At 41.4% G+C, this 24,254-nt stretch overlaps 1 protein-coding gene and 1 pseudogene across 1 annotated transcript in view; both read left to right on the top strand.

Annotated features, from left to right (window-relative positions):
• The window catches only part of SGK1 (serum/glucocorticoid regulated kinase 1), a 112,008-nt gene that overhangs the window by 79,985 nt on the left and 7,769 nt on the right, over positions 1-24,254 (top strand). The window lies entirely within an intron of this gene.
• Positions 21,996-22,138, top strand: LOC121146338 (annotated as a pseudogene).

Raw genomic sequence — 24,254 nt, 5'->3', positions numbered from 1 at the left:
GAAAATGCACCCTGCTCTTATATGTTGCACAAGGCACATTCTATCTATAACAAAGCACTGTACGATAGTAAAATTGGGGGAGGCTTTCGTTTGTATCTGACCCAATATCTGAACATGCCTCACCTTCACTGTTATCATCGTACTACTATTTTCATTGTATCTTCCCTTTCAGTATCTATAACATCTATACTGTCAGGCGCAGTTTGATGGACTGTGAATTACATTCAAGTGTTGGGAGCGAAGTAGTAAGTGGTTGTATTTCCTAAGGGGAAAGATAGAGAGGGGACAAATATACTGCTCATAGTTTCTCTTCCAGGGGAATGGATGGCTTTAAAAACCTAATATGTTTATGGGAGGATAAGCACAACTAGTACTCTAGACCCAGGAGTATCCCCCTTATTACAATTAGAGGGATAGTATTTTATGAGATCAGAGAATATGCTTCAAGCTACAGAATTTAAATTACCCTCCAATATAGCAAAATCTGTGGTTATATATGAAATAGGTGTCACACACACACACACACACACACACACACACACAGGTATGCCATGAAGCCAAATTCCACAATGTAAACATTAGGAATGAAAAGTGCAGGTGAAGCAAAAAGGAGCTAAAACAATTAAGACAGTGATAATAGAGTTTTCACCTTTCCTAATTTAATAAGGTCTAATGGAAAAGACAACTAGAGTTGGCACCTAATACTTCTGTTATGCCTCGCAGTTTATGAGGTGTATTCACAGAAATCCAATTTAGTGTTTGCAGCAACCCCATTACAACAGGCAACACAGACTATCCTCCTTATCTTTGGATTAGAAATAAAACAAGAGGCTGCTTATGGGAGCTTACTCCTCCGGAGTGCACAGGACCAAGAGTAGGATGGACAGACAAATGTCCAACTTTACAGCACAAGGGTACCCCAAACAATCTGAAGGCAAATCTCATTAATATTTAAGTATGCTCAAGTATAAAGTTTTTTAAAGTCAATGCATAGTTTTTCATAATATACATCTGAAGATCTATTATGTACATGGGTCTCAACATTTTTTGCACAACATAAACTTATCTTTAAACTCCATTTTTAAATGAACTTTCTGAACTCCCTTTGTACACTTTCTAGGAAGAGAGATGGCTCACAATCGGGGCTAAATATGACTGCAGTGTCTCACCATGGGTGTGGACTGGGTCTAGGGTGTGCCAGCTGGGCTAGATTCCAGCACCGGTTGGTGTTCTTAAAAACCAGGATGGGTGTATGATAGCCTGGCTAGGTCTCAGCAACTGCTGAACCACACCAAAGCTGGGTTTGGGCATCGATCAGGTGAGGCTGCGCTGTAGCACCCAACAGTAAGAAGCAGCATGGATATGGGCCAGTCAGGCAAGGGTGCTGTTATTTCCAGAGCAGCAGTTAAACCAAATCAAGCTCGACTGGTGTGTGATATATCTGCCAGAGAAGACCAGAAGAGGAGCTTAGGAAACTCCTTTGTCAGGATGCAGCCCATGTGGGTGAACGCAAGAACACGGCTGGGAGGGGCCCAGACAAGGCCAGGTTACAGTACCCACAGGCTCAGGTCTGGGGGCAAGCCAGACTGAACCAATTCATAACATCTAGAGGCAGATGCGAGAACCACAATGGGGTGCAGAACAGGCCAGGTTGGGCCGCAATACCAGCCAGTTCACATTAGGCCTGGGTTCGGGGCTATCCAGGCCAGTCTAGACTGTAACACCTATCAGCATGAGCTGGAACTAGGGGTATACTGGACTGGGCCAGGCTACAGCACCAGCTGGCAAATGCCGAGGTGAAGCGGGCCATGCCAGACTGGGCCACAGCACCCACCAGCACACATGAGATCTGAGGTGGGTGAGGCAGGGTGCAACCCTGGTAGGGGGCAGTACAGGCTCCCCTGCTGAATCATTGCTGCCACTGATGAGCATGAGAACTAGTACCAGGGGCATACGAGGACAGACAGGGCTAAAACACCCATTGGCCTGCATGTGAATTGGTTTGGGGGAGAGCCAGGCTGAACTAACTGACCACATTCACTGGTGCATGCCTGAGCCAGAGTAAGTACAGGTCAGTCATCATCACCTGGCAAGTGCTGGGAATGTGGGCAGGTCCTGTCAAGTTACTCTGCAGAACCATCTGGAGAGTGCAAGCTCCATGGGTACTGGGAATGAGACTTGTAAGGGAAACTGTGGGCACTGCTCTGATGGGCTGCGGCTCGCACTAATGAAGGTGAGAACCAACCAGGGCTGGTGGTGGGCCCGGCTGAACAGGCAGCAGTACCTGTCAGCATAAGTGTGAGCTGCATAACAAGCTTGGCTACAGCACCCATAGGTGTGTACAAGAGTATAATGGGATACAGGACAGACTAGAATAGTCTGCTACATTACTAGCATGTGCAGGAGCCATGGTGGGGGCAGGCCTAGTGGGAGTTACTGGGGGTCGCTGTGACTGGGCTGCAGTTCCCACTGGTAGGAGGGCTGAGTGTGTGGTGGGCAGGATTAGGATGGGCTGCAGCATCCATTGGTTTGCATAAGAAACAGAGCTGGAGACAGAACTGACCCAGCATCTGCAACCAACCCTGTGTGCATAGGGTGATGTGGGTGATGGACTGACCTGGACCCTGTATTGGCTTACACACACAAGAATCAGATCTGGGATCACCTCAGACAAGGCTTCTTTGGGGATCCGCCACAACTGAACTGCTGGACTCAGAACTCCAACTATGGAAAGAATCATAGTATCTGTGGTCTGACTATGGAGTCAAGAATCAGAACTGGGTCTCCCCAGTTGCTATGACAGAGCACTGGATGGTATGCCCGAATGTACATGGAGGATATAGTAGTCCATTGGGATCTGCAGAGGACATCTAGTACTACAACAGAGGATGGAGAGTAGAACAAATTAGGCAACTATGCCAGCCAAGCATTGACAGCAAATATCTGAGCGAATGGAGACTGTAAGGTGGCTACACTATGTCAGTCAATGGATCTTGGAAGGATGTCCTCATTCTTGGAGCAATGAAATCAACAGCATTTCAGAACTGTCAAAACCGCTTGAACAGTAACCTCAGAGCATGCTCCACATCGGGGACTCTGGGGTGAAACTGGATGGCCATTCCCCCTCCCTGAGTACTGAGGTGGTTGGGATGCTAAGTGAGGCTTCTCTCCTTCTGATCCTCCTTCTTCCCAATACAATAAACCACTTGAGCAGGACCCTTGGAGCATGCCCCACATTGGGGACCTGGGATGAGTGGGAGGCTGGGTGGGGCTTCTCCCTTTATCTCCCCCCTTACCCCAGATACAGAAAAAAAAAATAATGTGGAAACAATGGTCTTACCCACTTTCCTGTAGATCTTGACCCTTTGTGCCCTAATCAACTATGTAAAGATTATCAAAATAAAATAATTATAAAGGAAAAAAAAAAGAAGTAAAAGAAACTTGGAAACAAGGGTATCGTCCACCTTCCCCTAATCCTCAACCCTTCCCACTCTAATTAGTGGTTCATGTGGGCATGCTTCCTTCTCAACTATATAAACATCATCAAAAATAAAATAAAAAATAATAATCATATACATTTAAGATACAATATGGTAATGTAATATCACCACTTTGCTATTTATTTTACATGTTCCTTTTCTTCCTGTTTGCCTACTGATTTTCTAACATCTCTAAGACTTTAATATTATTTTATTTATTTGTTCTCTAGCCATATCTTTATAATTATATTTTCAGAGACAATTCTAGAGATTTCAATAAACAATTGAACTTTCACAAATCCTGATAGAAACTTAATATTGGTCTATTTACTCCAATCTTTACCCTCATACATATTTCCATGAATGGGATATTTGCTCTCAAAGCCAGACATCATTAGAGAATATTTTATTTACTTAACCTAGTTGGTAGTCTCTTAATACATGGTTTAAACAGAATTAAATAAGAGAGGTAACCAATCCACATTCCTTATATAAAAAAAAAAAAAGCTAAAGCTAAATAGAATTTACCTGGAGGATGGCATTTAATACAGGAGTCCAACAGTTGCTTAGTGTGCTGGTATCCTGAATCAGAATGCCTGTTGGGGTCAAGCCCTGCCCCTACCTTCCAAACATGTGGAAAGACTTGATGGAGTTTGACTCCTGGCTTCAGCCTGGTGCTTGGGTAGGAGCTAGTTCCCTTTTTCTCTCTTTTCCTCTCTTTCCAAATAAATCAATATTGCTTTGAAACACACTTACTTTATTAAGAGGTGAAGAAGTATCGACCACTAACTTGCCTTGAAATCTGAATGACTTGCCTAGATTTTCATAGTCCATCTTTTTGTGAAAGTCCCGAAGGACCAGAGTAGCATGTTTACCTTCCACATGGTATTGGAAACAAAAATCATTGTTAAAAGTCTTTTTCTGCACAGTTGTAATCTAAATGAGGTATACAATTGTCATAGGAAGGAAAAGGGAAATAGATAAAGGAAGAAAATTAGTCACACGTAATCTTACCCACACTTTTATTCCTGGGGTTGAGAATCGAACATTGCTTACATTGGTTCAGATAATAAGCAAACAGGCTGCACAAATTTAGGCTCTTCCTTCTAATCTTTGTTTTCAAGCTTTGAAATTGGAGTTGTTTGCTTTGGGCACCTTTGTTTTTCATTGAGGTCCTTTAATACCTCCTCAGTCAAGATTTCAAGGTAAGTTGCATTTCCCCACTCTGAACAAGTGTTTTTCTCTACTAGGAGTACTGACAGTACAGATAATATTCTTTGCTTAGAGGAAGTTGGATAATGAAGAGGTCAAATGATAAGGATTCTTTGCTTGAACCATCGTTTTGGTGTGTGCTTGTTTTGCCAGGGAGGAATAAGAACCCCTTCCCATTCTGGCTTTAACACTTTAACACTTGGTCTCTTTCTAACAAACAGTTGCCCTTGCAATTTTCAAAATATCTGCATTTATTTCCAGCAAAGATTAAAGCACCAGAATCACTGGGTAAATTATTCCCAAAGGGAAAAACAGAGTGCACCCTTATGTTGCTAGGATTCATCATATTTCTAGTGATTCATCACATATTTTCAGATTTTCAAATTTCTGGAATTTTAGAGGGTATCATAAAGAGGAATATCCATATTTCTTCAGGAGCAGTGACAGTTTAAGTACCATATGTAGAAAAGAAATAATTTATTGTTTGAAAATGTATAGACCACAGAAAGATTTTTTTTTATTTGAGACAACAGGAAATTAGTTACTGAATTAATGCAAAGAGAGGGAAATTTTCTTCATAACATAAATATTTAAGATCAAGGAAACAACTTCTGGATTTCTTTTTATAGGAAGAAAAACATACCCTATTTATATTTATATAAATATAAACAGTATATATACAGTATATAAACGGTAGTTCCTTCCTTAGTCCTTCAACATTTGGCATGATCCAGTGACAAGCAAAACATGATAAAGGTAAATATGTTTACAAGGAACTCCTGTGTCACCTGCAAGGTGAGCCATGTGTTCACGGCAACTTTGCCTTTACCAGTATGGATAATCATTTAGTTAAAGAATCTGTAGATATATTTAAAAGCTTTAAGTAAACTGACCTCAATGACTCAGGTCATAGCTATGAAAACAGTGGCTATCTCAGCAATAGAGTTGTTTTGCATGCAAAGAATTTCAAAGCAAAGAGAAAGAAACAAGAGCACATTCATGGAGGCCTGCATGTTGGCTCAACAGGTTACATATCTGCATGCAGTGCCTGTATCCATGTGGGCACCTGTTCTAGCCCTGGCCGTTCAATTTCCCATCCAGCTCCCTGCTTATGACCTGGGAAAACAGTGCAGTATGACCCAAAGCCTTGGGCGCCTGCACCTGTGTGGGAGATGTAGCAGCTCCTGGATCCTCACTTCAGATGGGCTAAACCCTAGCTGCTGTGGTCATTTGGAAAGTAAATCAGCAGATGGAAGATGTTTCTATCTCTCTGTAAATAATAAATAAATAAATAAATAAATAAATAAATAAATAAATAAATAAATATTAAAAAAAACAAATCACAATCATAAAAAACATAAAATTATTGTTTGACCTAAATCTTGAATGTCCTCTACCTATTAAATTATAAACCCTGAGCAAAGAGCAAAGTTCGGGCCTCAGGAGTCTTCCACTGGCATTCCTCCTGGGTGGCCCCTTAGCCAGGAAAGCCAACTTCCTGCTCCTACTGTTAAAAGTTGTTGAGATTATTTGTTCTTTTCATGTGTTGACAGATTATCAGTATTGGCTTCAACATGACAATAGCTGTGAATCCTCTTGGCTGAGTAATGCACTGTAAATTGACCATCACATGTAGAATCTGCTGCAGACTCATGTTATCCTATGTTGAACATAAACCAAAACCTAAGAACCTTGGACAGAGAGAGAGGAAAAAAATTAGATAGATATCCCATACCACACATCAATTTAAGATTCAACACCCCTGAGCTACGTCCAATTCCTCACTAAAATAATGTTCAGAGTTACTTGGACTTGTAGTATGCACAAATATGTTAGAAAAGCGAACACAAGCTCGGTGCCATGGCCTAGCAGCTTAAGTCCTCACCTTGACGCACCAGGATCCCATATGGGTGCCGGTTCTAATCCCGGCAGTTCCACTTCCCATCCAGTTCCCTGCTTGTGGCCTGGGAAAGCAGTCTAAGATGGCCCAAAGCCTTGGGACCCTGCATCCGCGTGAAAGACCTGGAGGAAGTTCCTGGCTCCTGGCTTCGGATCGGCGCGGCTTCAGCTATTGCGATCACCTGAGGAGTGAATCATCAGATGGAAGATCTTCCTCTCTGTCTTTCCTCCTCTCTGTATATCTGACTTTGCAATAAAAATAAATAAATATTTTTAAAACGTGAACACAATTAATATTTTCATACACTAATATCAAAAGCGGTTTTTTTTGTAGATTTTAATGAAGATTGAATTCAACAGAATGATGGAAATCCACCCTGACCCCAGTTTCAGTTCCTGATACCACCTACTTCTGTACCTCAAACCGTTCCAAATCCACTTTCATATCAGTTTCTTTCATCTTAGAACCAGTAGCCACGTGTTCTGCAGGTGCTTGAACCACATCTCTCTGAGTCAATAGAACATACGCGGGCCAATCTAGGGCAACAGGAAGCCTACCATTTGTGTTCCGTGTGTTGTGGTTGGTGGTGTGGTCCACTATTGAGTAAGGTCTACTACCTTTGCTCAGACATCAATTTATGTTAATTCGGATAATTTCACCCTTCAATGTTTTTGTTTCTTTTACCTAAAAAAATGGAATAGTACTAAAAGATCACTGAGTATTGTGAAGGTTAGAGAAAATAGCTACCTAGAACTGTGTGCAACATAATTAATGCTCAAATTACGTCATTTTGCTAGAATTACATTTACCTAGAATTTACAAACTGTGAGTTGAAAGAAAAACATATTTTTTTCATTAATTTTATGCTTTACTGAATTAATAGTCGGTTTCTTTTGTCCCCGAAACTCATTCATTTGATTGGTTAGAGCTTGGAGTTTGATTTCTTTAAGCATGGCCTGATCAGTTGACGTTACCTGGGAGCTGCAAACTCCAGGCTGATAAGCTTCCTAGAAGTAAAACTATGGTTGAAATGAAAATTCTCATGCTGGAGAAAACCTTAACCTCACCCATGCATTTAAATGAAATATTGCATTATTTACCCATGATCTATGGAAAAAAATACACTAGATTTGTGTGACTCCAACGCTCTGCGAAGGTTCAGAAGGTTCTCTAGGAATGGGTATTAATTTCTCTAGCAGTGAAATGTCACTTCTAAAAGTCTCTGTTTAAAGATATTTAGCATGATACACATCTAGCATTTCAATTATGTCTGGCATCAAAATTGTCTTCAAATTCAATCTTCACAATTTTCTATCTGCCCGAAATGTGAATGTATATGTCTTTAGCCTTGATAAATTCAACCCAGAGAAGCTCCTCTTGTATGAATTAAGAATTTAGCTTTCTAGGGCCCATTGCGATAGCCTAGCAGCTAAAGTCATCACCTTGCAAGCACCGGGATCCCATATGGGCACTGGTTCTAATCCCAGCCTCCCAGCTTCCCATTCAGCTCCATACTAGTGGCCTGGGAAAGCAGTCGAGGATAGCCCAAAGCCTTGGGACCCTGAACCAGGAATAGACTCTGAGATCCTGGCTTCAGAGCATCTCAGCTTTGGCTGTTGTGGCTGCTTGTGGAGCAAATCATCTGACAGAAGATCTTCCTCTCTGTCTTTCCTCCTCTCTGTATATCTGACTTGCCAATAAAAATAAATAAACCTTTTTAAAACATTTAGCTTTCTACAGCTTCACAATTGGCTAATTTTCCAGGATTTTAAAAAACTTCTCACAGTATAGATTCTCCTCAGATTATAAGAGAAATACATTCAAATAAGTAACTTTAAAATATTGTTAAGTGAGAAATGCCTGACATTCCTTAAGTGCTCTCAGAGCATTGCATCTACCAAAAAATGTGGCATCAGAAGACAGCATCTAATCACATATAACCAGGCACACCTCCAAAACTCTAAATCTGAGCTGTAGGTTCCACTGAACACACATTCCATTTGCCTCATAGTAAAGCCAAAATGCCATAAACCAAATGACCTGAACTTTGGAGCTGTTTATATTTCCCGTGGTCATTTTATCCAAATCATGCATTCCATGCTCAAGAACTTTGACTTTCATAGTCTTAAAATGACGATTTAGTTAGAGTTGAAATGGTACCGGAAAATTTTCTCAATTAAAAAAAAAAGCAAGGAAAATAATATACTTATCATTATACCTTTATCAAAGTTATTTTTCTCGTACTTAAATGAATTTTTTCATTGTCTCAGTAATTTTTAAGTTTTTTTTTTTTCCATTGGAAAGACAGATATACAGAGAGGAGGAGAAAGAGAGAGGAAGATCTTCCATCCATTGCTTCACTCCCCAAGCGGCTGCAATGGCCGGAGCTGAGTAGATCCAAAGCCAGGAGCTTATGGCCTCTTCCGGGTCTCCAACATAGGTACAGAGTCCCAAGGCTTTGGGATGTCCTCGATTGCTTTCCCAGGCCACAAGCAGGAAGCTGGATGGGAAGTCAGGAGGCTGGGATTAGAACTGGCGCCCATATGGGATCCTGGCGCTTGCAAGGCAAGGCCTTCAGCCGGTAGGCTACTGCACTGGGCCCCATTGTCTCAGTTTATATAAAACCAATATGGTAAATGATTGAAAAACCTAGTGAATTGTGAATTTTAATTGCAACTAAAGTTAAAATGTTCCAGTACATTTTATTAAACATACTGAATTAATCAGCCTTCAATAACTTTCCTATATGCAAGAACATTATCTCATAAATTACAATCGTGATGTTGTTAAAAGGAAAACTTTTGATAAATTAAAATGAACAGAGGTTATTTGAAGGATAATTCAAGCAATGTGCAGCCCTCAAAACCGGAAGAGTCATAGAGCTTTGGAGGGGAATCTGTGGGCACCGAGTATGAGTACTTAGTGAGAATGGAAGGGATAGAAAGAGGCTTGATTATTTAGAGCTGGGAGTTTGCTTTCTTTAAGCATGGTCTGCTTTCTTTAAGCTGTCAGTTGACAGCTTGTGATTGGCTGAACTTGGCTAATGTGGTTGATTGTGGCTCAGCCAGTTGTTAAAAAAAAAAAAACACTCCTAAAATAGGCATTCAATTAAATGCTGCGGAATAGATTGGGATATAGTGGCAGCCTCAGGACAAATTTAGCTTAACTTAACAATACGTAATACAGTATACCAGGTTATAAGTCTATCATGGGAAAAATAAGTGGGAATAGGGTTTCGGATTTCTACCAGTTGTAACAGGAGTACTTTTTTCAAAATATGAATATAGTATTGAACATTAAGAAACTACTTTCTAATTTTAAAATTGCACACAGCAAGCAGTCTTTCCTAGAAATGAGAGGGTCCTCAGAAAGGGCCATATGAGGGACAGGGAATAAGAGTTTCAGGAGAGGAGGGGAAATGAGTGACAGGAAGGAGAATAAATTGGAAATGTTCAAAGAATGCGTTGGAGAGCAGAGAACCTCCAAATTCTCATTTGTAAGATCAGAGTTGATGGAGCTATACCATTTCAAAGATTCTTTCTTAAGCTCCTTCATTTTATTAAAATGTAAAGGAATAATCAAAAGAAAATGCAAGATTCAGAAATTAAGACTGGCTGAAGGTAAACTAGGGTCATTAGAACAGGCTCCAGTGAACAGTGCAGCCCTCTGAAGGCTGGCCCTACCTCTTCAGAAATGTGTGGCAGTCAGCTTTTTCCACTGATTAAAATTTTGACTCTTAGAGGAAAATTGTATATTAATAGCTAGGCTGTGCCATTCTTGTGCACATGAAATTATGTAACGCACTTGAGTCTTCACATTTTTCTCCCTTACTTAATCACATCTGATCTTTCCAATCATCCAGCGAGATTAACAAAGTGATTGTTAAGCCTGAAGAATCTTGGAAAAGTTAAGTACTTTGCCCAAAGCTACGTTGACTCTTAAAGCTGAAATAGAACTGAAAGATCTCCTGGGAATTCCTCAATTTCTCTTTCTATTGCTTCTGACAGGCAAGAGAGTATCTATAGGACCGGCGTGGTAGCCTAGTAGCTAAAGTCCTTGCCTTGCATGCTCCGGGATCCTGTATGAGTGCCAGTTCATGTCCTGGTGGCTCCATTTCCCATCCAGCTCCCTGCTTGTGGCCTGGGAAAGCAGTTGAGGGCGACCCAAAGTCCTGGACTCTGCACCCATGTTGGAGACCTGGCCTCCTTAGCTCCTGGCTTTGATCTGCTCAGCTCCAGCCATTGCAGCTGCTTGGAGGGTAAACCAGGGGACAGAAGGTCTTTCTCTCTGTTTCTCCTTCTCTCTGGAAATATGACTTTCCAATAAAAAAAAATCTTTAACAAGAAAGAAAAGAGGAGATTTGTGCCATGAGAATAGTGGACTGTAGACTAGTGTTTTGAGGAAGTTATGATAAGTAGCAAATGAGATTCAAACTGAGATTCCATCTTGCCAGTAGATGGACGGAGAGAGTTGAGAGAAGGAAAAACTTAAGGCAAATGCAGGATTTTTTATTCTTTTTTTTCCTTAAGATTTATTTATTTTTATTGGAAAGATAGGTTTATAGAGAGTAGAAGAGACAGACAGATCTTCCAATTGCTGGTTCACTCACCAAATGGTCACAACCACAGGAGCTGAGCCAATCCAAAGCTAGGAGGTTCCTCCCAGCTTCCCACACAGGTACAGAGTCCCAAGACTTTGGGCTGCCCTGGACTGCTTTCCCAGGCCACAAGCAGGGAGCTGGGTGGGAAGTGGAGCAGCCAGGTTACGAACTGGCAGCCCTATGGTATGCCACACTTGGAGATGGAAAGTTAGCCAGGTAAGCCACTGTGCCAGGCCTGAGTGTCCTTATTCTTGACAGAACCTCTCTCTGTGAGTAGTAGTACCCAAAGTTTACTAACAGCATCAGACCTTTTAAAGCCTAAGGGTGTTAGAGAGGAGGGTTTGGGGAATTTACATATCAACAGCAAGAGGGAATTACCTGGAGCCCTCCTGTAGGAACCTCTCTTTGTTTTGTAAAATAAGCTTACAGACCCAAATCAATTGTCCTACACACATCACACAGTAATGTTTACCTCTTTAAGCCACCAGTCTTAAGACTATGTAAGCGTAGTAAAGTTTTCATAGGATCATTAGGAGATTCAGTGGGAAATTGCTTCAAAAACACCAAGTACAGTGTCTGCTACTTGGTGTAATAATTTAATTAATGAGAACAATTATAAAAAAGGGGTTACCTTTAGAAGACACCGTGAGGACCACAGTCCTTTCTGCTTCTCTGTATGTCCTTGGCACCAGCATTGCTCTTGTGTTAAGACAGACAGAAGCCTAATCCTTGATAAAGCTTAATGAAGCTGTTGGAACACAACTTAAGGAAGAACAATCAATGTTATTAGACAATACTACCGAGTCAATTTTTGGAGTAGGGGTGATTTTAGCAACAAATTAAACAAAGACTTCTCTAAATGATTATCAGGAATGAATATCATAAGGGGAATCTGTGTTCTTTAAGTTTCCTTTGACTCCAGAAGAACCTGTCCACGTTTCTACCATAAAATGTGGCTGACTGTTTAAATAAAGCCATCAACTTTCATGCCGAGCTACAAACTTTTAAGAAAGGGGAAAACACATTTAATGTGCTAGTCATAAACTGTCCTTCATACACATGCATATATGAGTACAGCAGGATATGAAAATTCAGTAGTGCTAAAGTGAGCAGTGCATATGCATGGAGTTGTTGAGCTGTTTTTAGGGATGGCAATGATTCCAAAACACTGTAGCCACATACATGCTTCCACCAATCTATTTGTAAGACAACTGGCCGGGCAAACAAAAATCTGTGAAAATTATAACGCATCGGTTCATGTGAGAAGATAGACTCCTACATTCCAGGTAATCTAATATCCATTCCAGCTTGTTTTCTAACAAGACTACCTGTTTTTGAGTGCTTTTACCATCTCGTTAGAGGCGTGCTTGTTCTTATTAAATGCTTCTTTGACATCTTCGTGCAGATGATTTTTGTTACTGCTAATGTGTGTACTGTCAATTCTAATCTTCTAAAATTGTTTTTAGAAAAAGATGAAAAAAAATCAGTAATCCTGGGCATGTTACAAGGTCCTTTTAAACCGTTCAGAAACATGTAGTCCTGAAAACAACAAACAAAACAGAAAGTAAGCCCAAGAGATAGGAAGAAGAAGGTGAGAGGGAACAGAAGTAAATACACTTAAACTGTATGTCAAGGTCAATTGCTGTTTGGTTTCCTGTTGCCATAGTAGAGGATAAAGACAGAAAGCAACGGACCATCAGTGATGATTGGCACAGTTGTTCATGGATGTAAAACTATACAACTCGTTATGTGGTAAAGAGAGAAAGAACATACTTTCACATTTAAAAAAGCAGAACCAAAGTTTATTAAATAGAACTTGCAAAACTAGTCTTCTGGTTGTGTACAATAAAATAGCTAACTGGTATAATTTGAATAATGAACATCAAACAGGTCTATCAAATGAGCAAATGAATGTCAAATTCATTTTCTAAGGCTTTAAATTTTAAAATTTAAAGCAATGGGTTATAGTTATGGCATAGTAGGCTAAGTCTCCGCCTGTGAGGTGGGCATATCATCTGCATATGTGTTCAAGCCCTGGCTATTCCACTTCAGATCCAGCTACCTCCTAATATTCCTGGGGAAGTATCAAAAGATCACTCAAGTGCTTGGGCTCCTTCAGCCACATGGAAGACCTGGGAGAGTTTCCAGGCTCCTGGCTCTGGGCAGCCCCATTTACGGCCATTGTGGCCATTTCAGGAGTGAACCAGCAGATGAGAAATTCTGTCAGTTTCTCTCCATAACTCTGCCTTTTGAATAAATACATTAAAAAAATTTTAAGCACTAGTTCATACATTGTGAAGTGATAGCACTGTGGATGTTATTTGCTCAGTTTTTATAGAATATCATGTTATCTTAAACAGACTTTTATTGACAAAATAGCAAATAACATTATAGTATAACATATTTAAGTAACCATATTTATTTAGTTTGAAGGTTAAAGATCCATAACTCCCATAATTTTATTCATATGTTTAGTTTCTTTGCTTTGAATTTTTTGTGGTCTTATAAAAGTTTATTTTTCTTCCTTTTGGATTTCATTTATACCTTCCATGAAGTGGTGATTGTGAAACAAAATTAGTTGTTATCACACACACATACACACACACACCAGAAGAGATAAATATATCCAAAATTCTGGGCTCATAACCATAAGATATATTTTTTGGGATCACTAATCTTGCTTATTAAAATAATAACTCAAAGGGGGCCCAGTGTCATGGCATTGTAGACTAAGCCTCTGCTTGTGGCACTGGCATTCTATATGGGCACTGGCTGAAGTTTTGGCTGTTCCACTTCCAATCTGGCTCTTTGTGGGCTGGGAAAGCAGTGGAGGATGTTCCAAGGCTTTGGGCCCCTGCATCCATAAGCTCCAGAAGCTGGAGGAAACTCCTGGCTTCTGGGTTTGGATTAAATGGACACTGAAGCCATTTAGGGAGTGAATCAGTAGATAGAAGACATCTGTCTCTCAGTCGCTCCTCTCTGTGACGCTGCCTTTCCAATAGAAGTAAAAATCTTAAAATAAATAAATAACAAGTCGGAAACAAACAGCTCTACAAAACCTGTCTGATGCTAAGATGTTGGACTCTCATCCTGTGAATGTACTAAACAAGGAAACCTCAGTGCTCATAAAATGCAGACTACAGTGTCAGAAACAAACTGAAGTTACTTTACAGTGAGCATCTCTGAGGGAATTGCATTGTCTGAGCAAAGGATGAAAGTTGTAATGTTCATCTTAAGAGTTTAAAGCAGAGAAATAAAGGCAAATAGAAGAAATCATGGTGAGAATAGGGACAGAGAGGAACCAATCACCAAATAGCAGCTGAATGGAGGCAGACATCAGGAAGGGAATACAGAGCATTGCACAGAATAACTGTTCTCTCGTTGTCACCAACTGCTAGAAAAGTGAAGATGTGCAGACTCCTGAGTTCCTGGGTAAGCTAAGGGAGTTGTTGCTAGTGGTAAGGACAACGCTGGCTATTAGAGATCTCCACGTTGGGAATGAACTTCAACACCTCAAGCAAAAACAGGTGGAAAATGGGATTCTTGGCATGTCCGCTACAATTCCAAGGGTAGCCAGTTATGGAAGCTTAATAGATGCTTCCTTAAGGCGTAGATATCACTAGGTTCTCCTCCTTCTGCTTTTCAGAGCATTTTTAGCATCCAGGAGCTAAAGTGTAGCATATTGGGTATTTGACATTTCCACCATGTCAATTTATGGTGATTCTGAACTTCTAGAAAAACTGTCACGTGCTAAGACATCCCTTTCACATTTTTGCTTGACATTGCCGCTATATTCAGGGTACAGTCAGTGCAGTTAGGAAATTATTTGCTTATGGGATTGATGTAGGGCCCAGTTGCTACAATTTAAAAAGGACATGGCTGCTGAATTTGTGTAGATGGTTGAACCTCAAAGTTGTAAATTGGTGGAAATTTAGGTGAGTTATGGTGTTTAAGAGGTGGGCTTATACAGAGTCCAAGGTATTAGGAATATGTCCTTGGAAAACAGTTCTCATGCTATGGTTGGCTATATTGGGGGGGTTATTTTTTATTGTTTGAAATTTATTTTTATGTTTTTGAATGGCAGTGTTACAGAGAGAGAGAGAGAGAGGTCTTCAACCCACTGAGTCACTCCTCAGATGAGTGTGACAACCAGGGCTCACCCAGGAACCTTTTCAGTGTCTCCCACATGGCTGTGAGGGCCCCAGTAAGGGCTTTTCCTCTGCTGTTTTCCCAGTTGCATTGTCAAGTGGCTGGATTAAAAGTAGAGCAGCTTGGACTTGAAGTGGTGCTCATGTGGGATGCTGGCACTGCCAGCAGCTTACCCACTCTGCTACAGCGCCATCCCCAGTAGGGTTGGTTAAAAGGCCTGGGTTGAACCTAGCTGCTCTCTTTGATTCCTTGCTCACCTGGTGATTCCTGTTCTGTGCATATTTCACCACTCTCATCACCATATAACCAAATCACAGAGTTTGCTCAATCTTGAACTTCAAGCCTCCCAATTCAGGCAAGAACAGAGACAATTTGGGAGGGAAGGTTTAGGTTGCTCTGTCAGGTGGAAAGCCACAAAGAGCTGAGTTGCTTGCTGAACACAAAGGACATACAGAATGAACAGTAAAAAGTGATTGCACATACCAGTGACGACCGGTGACCAGTTAGAGAAAAAGAAGGCCTTGATTGTCATATTTCCTCACCTTCTTTTACTTTGTTAATGATTTACTTACTTATTTTTATTGGACAGGCAGAGTTACAGAGAGAGAGAGAGAGATTTGCTGATTCACTTCCCAAGTGGATGCAATGGCCAGAGCTGGACTGGTCCAAAGCTACTAGCCAGGAGCTTCTGCCAGGTCTCCCACGTGGGTGCAGGGGAACAGGGACCCTAGCCATCCTCCACTACTTTCCCAGGCCGTTAGCAGGGAGTTGGATCAGATGTGGAGCTGCCAGAACTTGAACTTGTGCTTTGATGGGATGCTGTTGATGCAGGTGGAGGCTTAGCATTCTGTACCTCAGGGACAGCTCAATCCCTCCTATTTTGCTAATAACACATTTGTGTGTATATACACAGTATATTTATTAAGCATGTAGCTTCATTTTTACTTCTCTTATTCCTTTGCCATGTAATGTAATACATATTGCCTTTAACTCACAATTGAAGACTTAATGATTTTACATCATAGTTTTAAAAATATGGGATATTAGAAAAGGGTAAGTGTTAGCCAGGCAGTTTTGCCTCCTCTTCAAGGGAAGGAATTAGTGAATTTTCTGTTGAAACATAATAGTTGTATTATTTTAGGTGGAAGACTTACCTTATAATGGTGAATTTTTAGGTAATTAAGGAATAGCTAGAAAATTGGCAAAGCACTGCTTCTGGGTATGTCTGTGAAGGCATCTCTAGGGATAGTGGTGAGCAAATGAGTGAATTGAGTGGCATAGATCTGCCCTCAGTGCGGGTGGCCACAATCCAGTTGACTAGAGCACAGACAGAACAAGAAAGTTGAAGAAAAGATGTTGTCTTCTGTTTGATTTGGGACACGCTTTCTGTTCCTTGCTTGAACATCAGGACTTCCTAGGCCTTGGACCGGAGACTTAACCCAGCAGACCCCCTTCAGCCTTCATGTTATCTGCTTTGCTGCTTCTGAAGCTTTTGGACTTGGACTGAACCATGCTATTAGCACCCCAGGTCTCCAGTTTATAGAGTCTTCCTCCTCAGTCACAGGTTGAGCATCCCTATCTGGAAATCTGAAATCCCAAACATTCTATAATATGATACCTTTTGAGCAAAACAACACAATGCCACAGGTGGAAAATCCTACATCTGACACATGTGATAGGTTGCAATTAAAATATATGTGTCCTGGCAATTTTTTATAAGCTTTCCCTCATGAAATAGCCCTTTGGCACAGTGGCTTAAATCCCTACTTGGGACACCCACATCCCGAATCTAAGCGTCCAGTTTGAGTCCCAGCTTTCTTGCAATCTAGTTTCCTGCTACTGTGCATCCTGGGAATCAGCAGATGATCACTCAAGCACGTAGGTCCCTGCCATCCATGTGGGGGACCCAAAAGGACTTTCAGCCTCCTTGCTCCCACCTGGCCCAACCTTCCCTACTGCATGCAGTTGGAGAGTGGACTAGAGGATAGAAGATCATCCTACTCTCTTTCCCTCTGTTTATCTCTCTACATTTAAAATGAAATGAAAATAAGTAAATAAAGAAAATGTTAATTCTTTTTAGGCCAAGTGTATCAGGAATAGATAAAACATGAAGGAAGTATATATTTAAACCTGAGTCCCATCCTCAAGCTAGTACATTATGGAGATGCAAATATTCCAAAATCCAGAAAAAAAAATCTAAAGTTAGAAACACTTCTGGTACTAAATATTTTGAGTAAGTGATACTCAACCTAGATATGTGTCCAATTTGTTCTCTATTTTTTCCCCTCTTTCTCTCTCTCTCTTTGTAGAACTCCAGCTAATACAGGGGATAAAGAAGAAACTGTATGACAGTGTTAAAAGGAAATTAAAGAGTGAATTCATTTTTCCTGATACATTGGAAGATTTTATTGGGCAATTACAACAAGAGGCTAAGTTAGCATTTGCCCAAGCAGCATGGGCAGCGGAAGGCCACAAATCACTTTCAAGAGAGAGAATTAGCTGAAATGTCACTATATTTATTCATCATTGCATATAAGAAAAGAACACCTACTTTTGTTTTCTTGAAAAATAATTGTAGAAGGACATTGTGACCCTAGAAGGTCAGTGAGTACAGGTTTACAATTGATTGGATAACGTTTGTATGAGAACATTTGTGTGACTCATTGGATATCCTTTGTATGAGAACAACTGAATGGATACCTTTTGTATAATTGATTGGATATCATTTATAGAAGATGATATATAAGAACAATTGAGTATGTACCATTCATGTAATTAAATGGATATCATGTGTATGATATGAGTGGACAGCATGGAATGAGAACACTTGGTGGAATATACAAAACAAAAGGAGCTCCAGACAACAGTGTAGAAATAGTTGATGGGTTTTGTTGATAGACTCAATACCTCTTCCCTTATCCCATATGACCCTCATTGTATAAAGTCTGATGCCCCTTATAAACTTCAGCTTTTGACCGTCAGTCAGAGTCCACACGTGTTATTATTAGCTCCGTGCACCAAATCCATTACTGCAGGACAGCGACAAATGATTATTCAGTATGATTGGCTATTCATTCCATTGGACCAAGAGAAAAATTTTGGTTTAAAAATCTTCCTTTTGCATCATCCCTAAACGCTATGATAGTTTTCTGAAGGAACTGATTAGCATATTATGTAACATATAATCAAAGAGCTAAACCCGAGGGTTGTTTTGCTTGTCTTGTATTGGTTTGACCTTTTAGTGGAGTATAAAGTCTTTGCTGTGAAAACATGTCCTTGATTATTATGTGAAGGGAAGTAAATGAAACATGGCTTAGAACCAACCATGTGCCCAAGAATAGCCAAGCAGGCACATTATTAGACCATTTCACTTACCAGGCACTTCCTGTGGCCAAGGTCATCTTTGGAACACCAACAACACAGTGGAGAAGTAAGACAGGTGCACTCTTCAGTTCACAGTGATTACTTGCTAATCAGGAGCATCAACAGTATACCCAAGAAAATTGTCAGAAGATGAAAGTCAGGTGCAGAACATGGAAATATAGTGAGTGGCAAAGGGTGTGGTTCTATAAGTCCTCGTGTCAGTGACATTTACTCGAAAGTCTAAGAGGTGACAAGGAACCAGATGAGAAGGAACCAGGTGGAGGACACAGCAAAGATCAAGAATCTCTGCAGACCCTAGTGTGGTCTGGGAATGGACAGAGGACACTTGACAAAGTGAGTAGAGGGCAAGCCAGAGAAAGCAGGAAAGCAGAGCAGACAGGCAGGCAGGGGCTGACTGCAGAATCAGGCAAATGAGAAACATGAATTGTGCTGCCTGGCCTTGAAGGAACACGGGTGCAGGGTCCCAAAGCTTTGGGCTGTACTCAACTGCTTTCCCAGGCCACAGGCAGGGAACTGGAAGGGAAGTGGGGCTGCCGGGATAGAACAGGCGCCCATGTGGGATCCCGGGCGTGCAAGGCGAGGACCTTAACCACTTGCGCCACCGCGCAGGGCCCGCTGCCCCACTTTCAATCCAGCTTCCTGACAATGTGCCTGGGAAAGCAAAGTAGGATGGCTCAAGTCCTTGGTCCCATGTACCCAAGTGGCAAGCCCAGAAGAAGCTCCAGTCTTTGAACTAGCTATTTCTGCCATCTGGGGAGTGACCCAGCAGATGAAAGAGATGCCTCTCTCTCTCTCTCTCCTTCTGTTTCTGTAACTCTGTCTTGCAATTAAAAATAAATAAATCTTTAAGAAAAAGTAAAAATAACAAAGATCCTGGTCAGCTGGAGCTGGTTCCTCTTGTTTCCTAGAGAATAAGCTGGCTGACCTGCATGGCCTGCTCTTACCTTCTCAACAGACCCCTATCTGCAGTTGACTGTCTCCCACTCATCTCAACTAATGAAATATTTTGTTCTGTTAGTTTTTGGCTTAGGCTCTGCTTTTTAAACCCTGAACTTGAAGCACATAGTGACAAAGTATGTGTTCAGTTATCATGGATTTAGTTTTTTGATCCAGCACATTCCAGGGCATTGTCTTGTGGAAAAGACAGCAGAGCAGAAGGAAGACTGAAGAACAAACTGGATACGATCTTTCAGGCTCCTCTTGGAATCCCTATCACACAGGCAGGCCTATCTCTGCTCCAGCAGATTAAGTGATCTATGCTATTCATGAGGTTTTTAGTTAATTATTTGAAAGACAGAGTGATAAAGAGAAAAGGCACACATACTTGAGAGAGAGAAAAAGATCTTTCATCTATTGTATCAATCCCCAAATAGCTGGAACAGCCAAGGCTGGGCCAGTCCAAAGTTACAAGTCAGGGATTTCGTGTGGGTGTCAGGAGTTCAAGTATTTTGGTCATCATTTGCTGCCTTCCTAGGTGCATTAGCAGGAAGCATAGTTGGAAGGGAAGTATCTGGGTCTCTAACTCATCCTCTGATATGGGATGCAGACATCCATTGCTCTCCCAGGTCATTAGCAGAAAGCTAAATCTTTTATGGAGCAGCCAGGACTCGAACTGACAGCAACATGGGATCCTGGAGATGTACATTGAGGCTTAATCTCAGTGCCGATCTGAGGATACAAACATTCTAAGAGGTAACTGAATTCCACTATGCCAGAATGCCAGCCTTAGGCACATCATGTTTACTATATGAGATTATAACTTGAAGGAGGCACTTTCTAAATTTTATATTTCCACTGTTTTTCATAATATATAGGAGGTACATATTAGGATTCTCCACCGTGAAGATCACAAGATGAGAGTTTTGAAACTACTTTGTGTACTATCTGTCAGGTGGTGGATTTTAGTGTGGCTAGCTAAAGTGTATCACAAAGAGATCAGCTATCAGCATGCCACTGACAATCCTGAGCTTGCTGGCAAGTGACAACAAAAAATGAATGTGACTGGGCCCGGCATGCACATCTAGAGGCTAAAACCCTTGCCTTGCATGCCTTGGAATCCCATACGGGCACCAATTCCAATCCCAGCAACCCCATTTCCCATCCAGCTCCCTGCTTGTGGCCTGGGAAAGCAGTAGAGGATGACTCAAAGCCTTGGTCTCTGCACTCATGTGGGAGACCTGAGGAGGCTCCCTGGCTCCTGGCATTGGATCGGCTCAGCTCCAGCCATTATGGCTGCTTGAGGGCGTGAATCAATGGACAGAAGATCTTCCTCTCTGTCACTCCTCTTCTGTATATATGACTTTCCACAGAAAATAAACAAATCTTTTTAAAAAAAATGTATGTGACTGGGGTGGGTGCTATGACATAGTGAATCATGCCTCCATTGCAGCACCGACATCTCACATGGGTACCGCTTCAAGTCCTGGTTGCTCCACTTCCTATCTAGCTTTCTGCTAAAGTACCTGGGAGCAGGAAGGATGGTCCAAGTCTGTGGAGCCTTGTACATAAGATATCAGGAAGAAACTCCAGGTTCCTGGCTTCGGACCAGCCCAGCTCTGGTTGTTGAAGCCATTTGGGGAGTGAACCAGCAGATTGAAGACCTCTGAATCTCCATATTTCTATGTAGATTTGCCTTTCAAATAAAAATAAGGAAGTCTTCAGGGAAAAGAAATGTATGTGACTAACAATGATTTGTATTGCAATCAAAAGGAAATTCAGTAAAGTGTTGCACATTAAAATAATGGGAATTGGCCTCATGTTAGCCATTCTTGTCTCTGGTTTTTCCACTGTTAGCTTCTGTTGCTACAATAGGAAGGCTTGGTGTCCAAGAACCAGTCCTTTAGGGATGATCTGAGATGTTTCTGTGCTTGTTGTTAGATTAATTATAGGGTCAGAAATTGGAGAGGCTGGGAAGACATTTATATTGAGCCAGACAAGAGAGGTCGAGGAAGAAGACAGACTCCTTATTTATTGTCAGCACATTGTAAATAAAGTGTGGGCATAACCTTAAAGATTTGTAGAAGAGTCCCAAGCCCTGTTCTGCCAGGATTGGGAACTGGTAAAGAGAAGTACATGTGCACTTGGGTTCACCCGGGACAGAGAGAAGGGAGAGGAGGCAGAGCAGCCTAGAGTGAGTGGGGCTCCCAGGCCCCACACTCTGACATGCTCCCTACCACCCAGCTTGATGTTTTATCAACACAATGCCATGTTTATGAGTTAGCAAAAGGCCTTTCACAGTGCAAATCTGTAACAATGAATCAATGTCACAAATACATAAGATGAAAGGAGAGAAGGTTAACTCTACCCCTTGACAAGAATGGAAGAGGCCCTGGGCCTGACAAAACACATATGGTTAAGAATATATAAAGTTTTCAAGACAGTTCAGTCTTAAGTCACAGATAATTTTCAATTTTTACTGAAGGATTTTCCCAATTCATTCTTCTCTTTGTTCTGCCTTGTTTTCCATAGTCAACACTTTGTAGATCAATCCCAAGAGCCAAATAGAAAGTTGTCAAATACGTACCATTCCTTATGCCTCACCTTACACCTTACACCCAGTTGGTGGCTAGCTTTTTATATGTGCCGCTTGCTACATTACGCAAAATCAGAATTTGGTAACACTCCAAAAAAGGAGAGAGTTTGTAGTCTCTCACAGACCCCCCCTTGTTTGTTATTACCTTGATTCTTCTTTGTTTCATGTCAAGAACTTCAGCTGATTTCCCCTCTAGTCTATCCTCAATTAACATAAAGATGTAAACAAAGCCTTGCCCCCACCTGCCGCTCGGCTTCTCTGTGGCCTCTCTTTGCTAGAAGGATGACTGTAGAACACATGTTACTGACTGTACCTAGGAAAAAAATTCAGCCCTCCTCTAAATGATGCATGTGGTTTTGTGGGGCTAATAACTCTTAACACTATTATTATGGGCCGTGTGTTCTTCCCTGGGGTATCTATTGTGTCACATTCTTTGGCCCAAATGTCATCTCTGACAATTACGAATGTGGAAGATAAAAATCACTATAGAATTCTTATTCCATAAATAAATGCTTAAATAACCACCACCACTAGTTATTTGATCATGAATAAAACTCATTTGTCATCATCATGTTCTGTTTGATGAACACAGTAAAAAAAAGACACATGCTTGGTGAGAACCTTCAACAAAATATGAACCCATTCAGTAGCTCTTTAAGCCAGTAACTTTGTTTTCTTATGTTTCCTGAATTTTCGTTATGTTTTTGTTTGAGGATGCTACAAAGAATGTTTGCCACATGCAGCAACCAATGAATTAAAAGACATGGAAAGTTAAACTGTACACAAGATTGTTCCAGAATTTGTGTGGCAGTTTGAGTAATAAAACCTCACCCTGTGCATCGTGGAAGACATTCTATCTAGAGGCTCAGGACTAACACAGCTGACATGGTTAAAAAGTAGTCCAAGAGTGGATATGTTTAAGTCTTATAAAACATCTTTTCAAAATAGTTTTTCTAATATGTAGAGAAAGGTCTGTAATTTGTAAGCATTCAAATCATATGGAAAAAGTCATACCCTGGCAAAGCTTCAGGTTTGAGTATCTACAGTGCACCATTAAGGAGATATAAAATAGAGGAGCAGAAAACAATTTTTTAAAGTATTAAAATACATATAGGCTGGAAATGCTTTGTTTCAATGCAAACTTTACAACTTAGTGAATCATTGCCATTTCAGAGTCTTAATTGCAGTTTTCCCACAGTGAAGCATAGCTGTGAAACGGTTTGCTTGGGGCAACAGGGAGGTAGTTAGCCTTTCGCAGATCCAATCTTCTATATTTTCTATGACTGCAAAAAGTTTGGTCTAGAAATTTCTCTGGAAAGGATTAAACCTCAGGAGGGAAGCAGGGAAAGCCGGCGTAGGGCAGGGGGCTCTCCAGAGAACTCGCGCGCCCTCTAGGCTGCAGTTCCAAGCACAGCCTGGCGAGGCACCTCTGGCCACCGTGCCACCGCAGGGAGGGAAGAGGAAAGGGGCCGGATTCCTCCCGGTAGGAACACTATCTGAACCAAAGAAACAGGCTGGCGACAGGAAGGAAGAGCAGAATAAGTGAATAGCAGCCACGGGCGACCGAGAGGCTGCGCGGCGCTACCAGGCGCGCGTCACACACAGTGTCCTGCCTCCCCGTCGTGTGTCACCTTCCTGTTCGGAAGTTTTAGTAGGTTGCTGGGACAGAACAGGGGGCGCCTGCTCCACCCATCAGGTATCCGGTTGGAAGAAAAGCCAGTCTCAACAACAGCGATTCTCTAGGTTAAATGACAAGTTTTGCCGGCCATCTGTCTCCAGCCAAAGCTGGGGTAGGGGGAGTCAGGAGCCCATCAGACGATGCTTTTCTGTTCCAACCACAAATCATATGGTTGTGTGTCTTCTCCATTCCCCTTAGAGCCCTCTTGCCCGAATTCCAGGTCCCTCCTGGAATGCATGTCGCCGATCCCCTTTGAAGAAAATGAACCCTGTGCATATGTTTTGGATTTTTTTCTGGACTGATTTGTGATGATAATCAGT

The sequence above is a fragment of the Ochotona curzoniae genome, unplaced genomic scaffold, assembly GCF_017591425.1.
Source record: "Ochotona curzoniae isolate NIBS_2020 unplaced genomic scaffold, NIBS_Ocur_1.0 scaffold_3890, whole genome shotgun sequence".
Classification (NCBI taxonomy): Eukaryota; Metazoa; Chordata; class Mammalia; order Lagomorpha; family Ochotonidae; genus Ochotona; species Ochotona curzoniae.
Note: the sequence above shows the minus strand (reverse complement) of the source record. Positions and strands in the feature narration are given on the sequence as shown.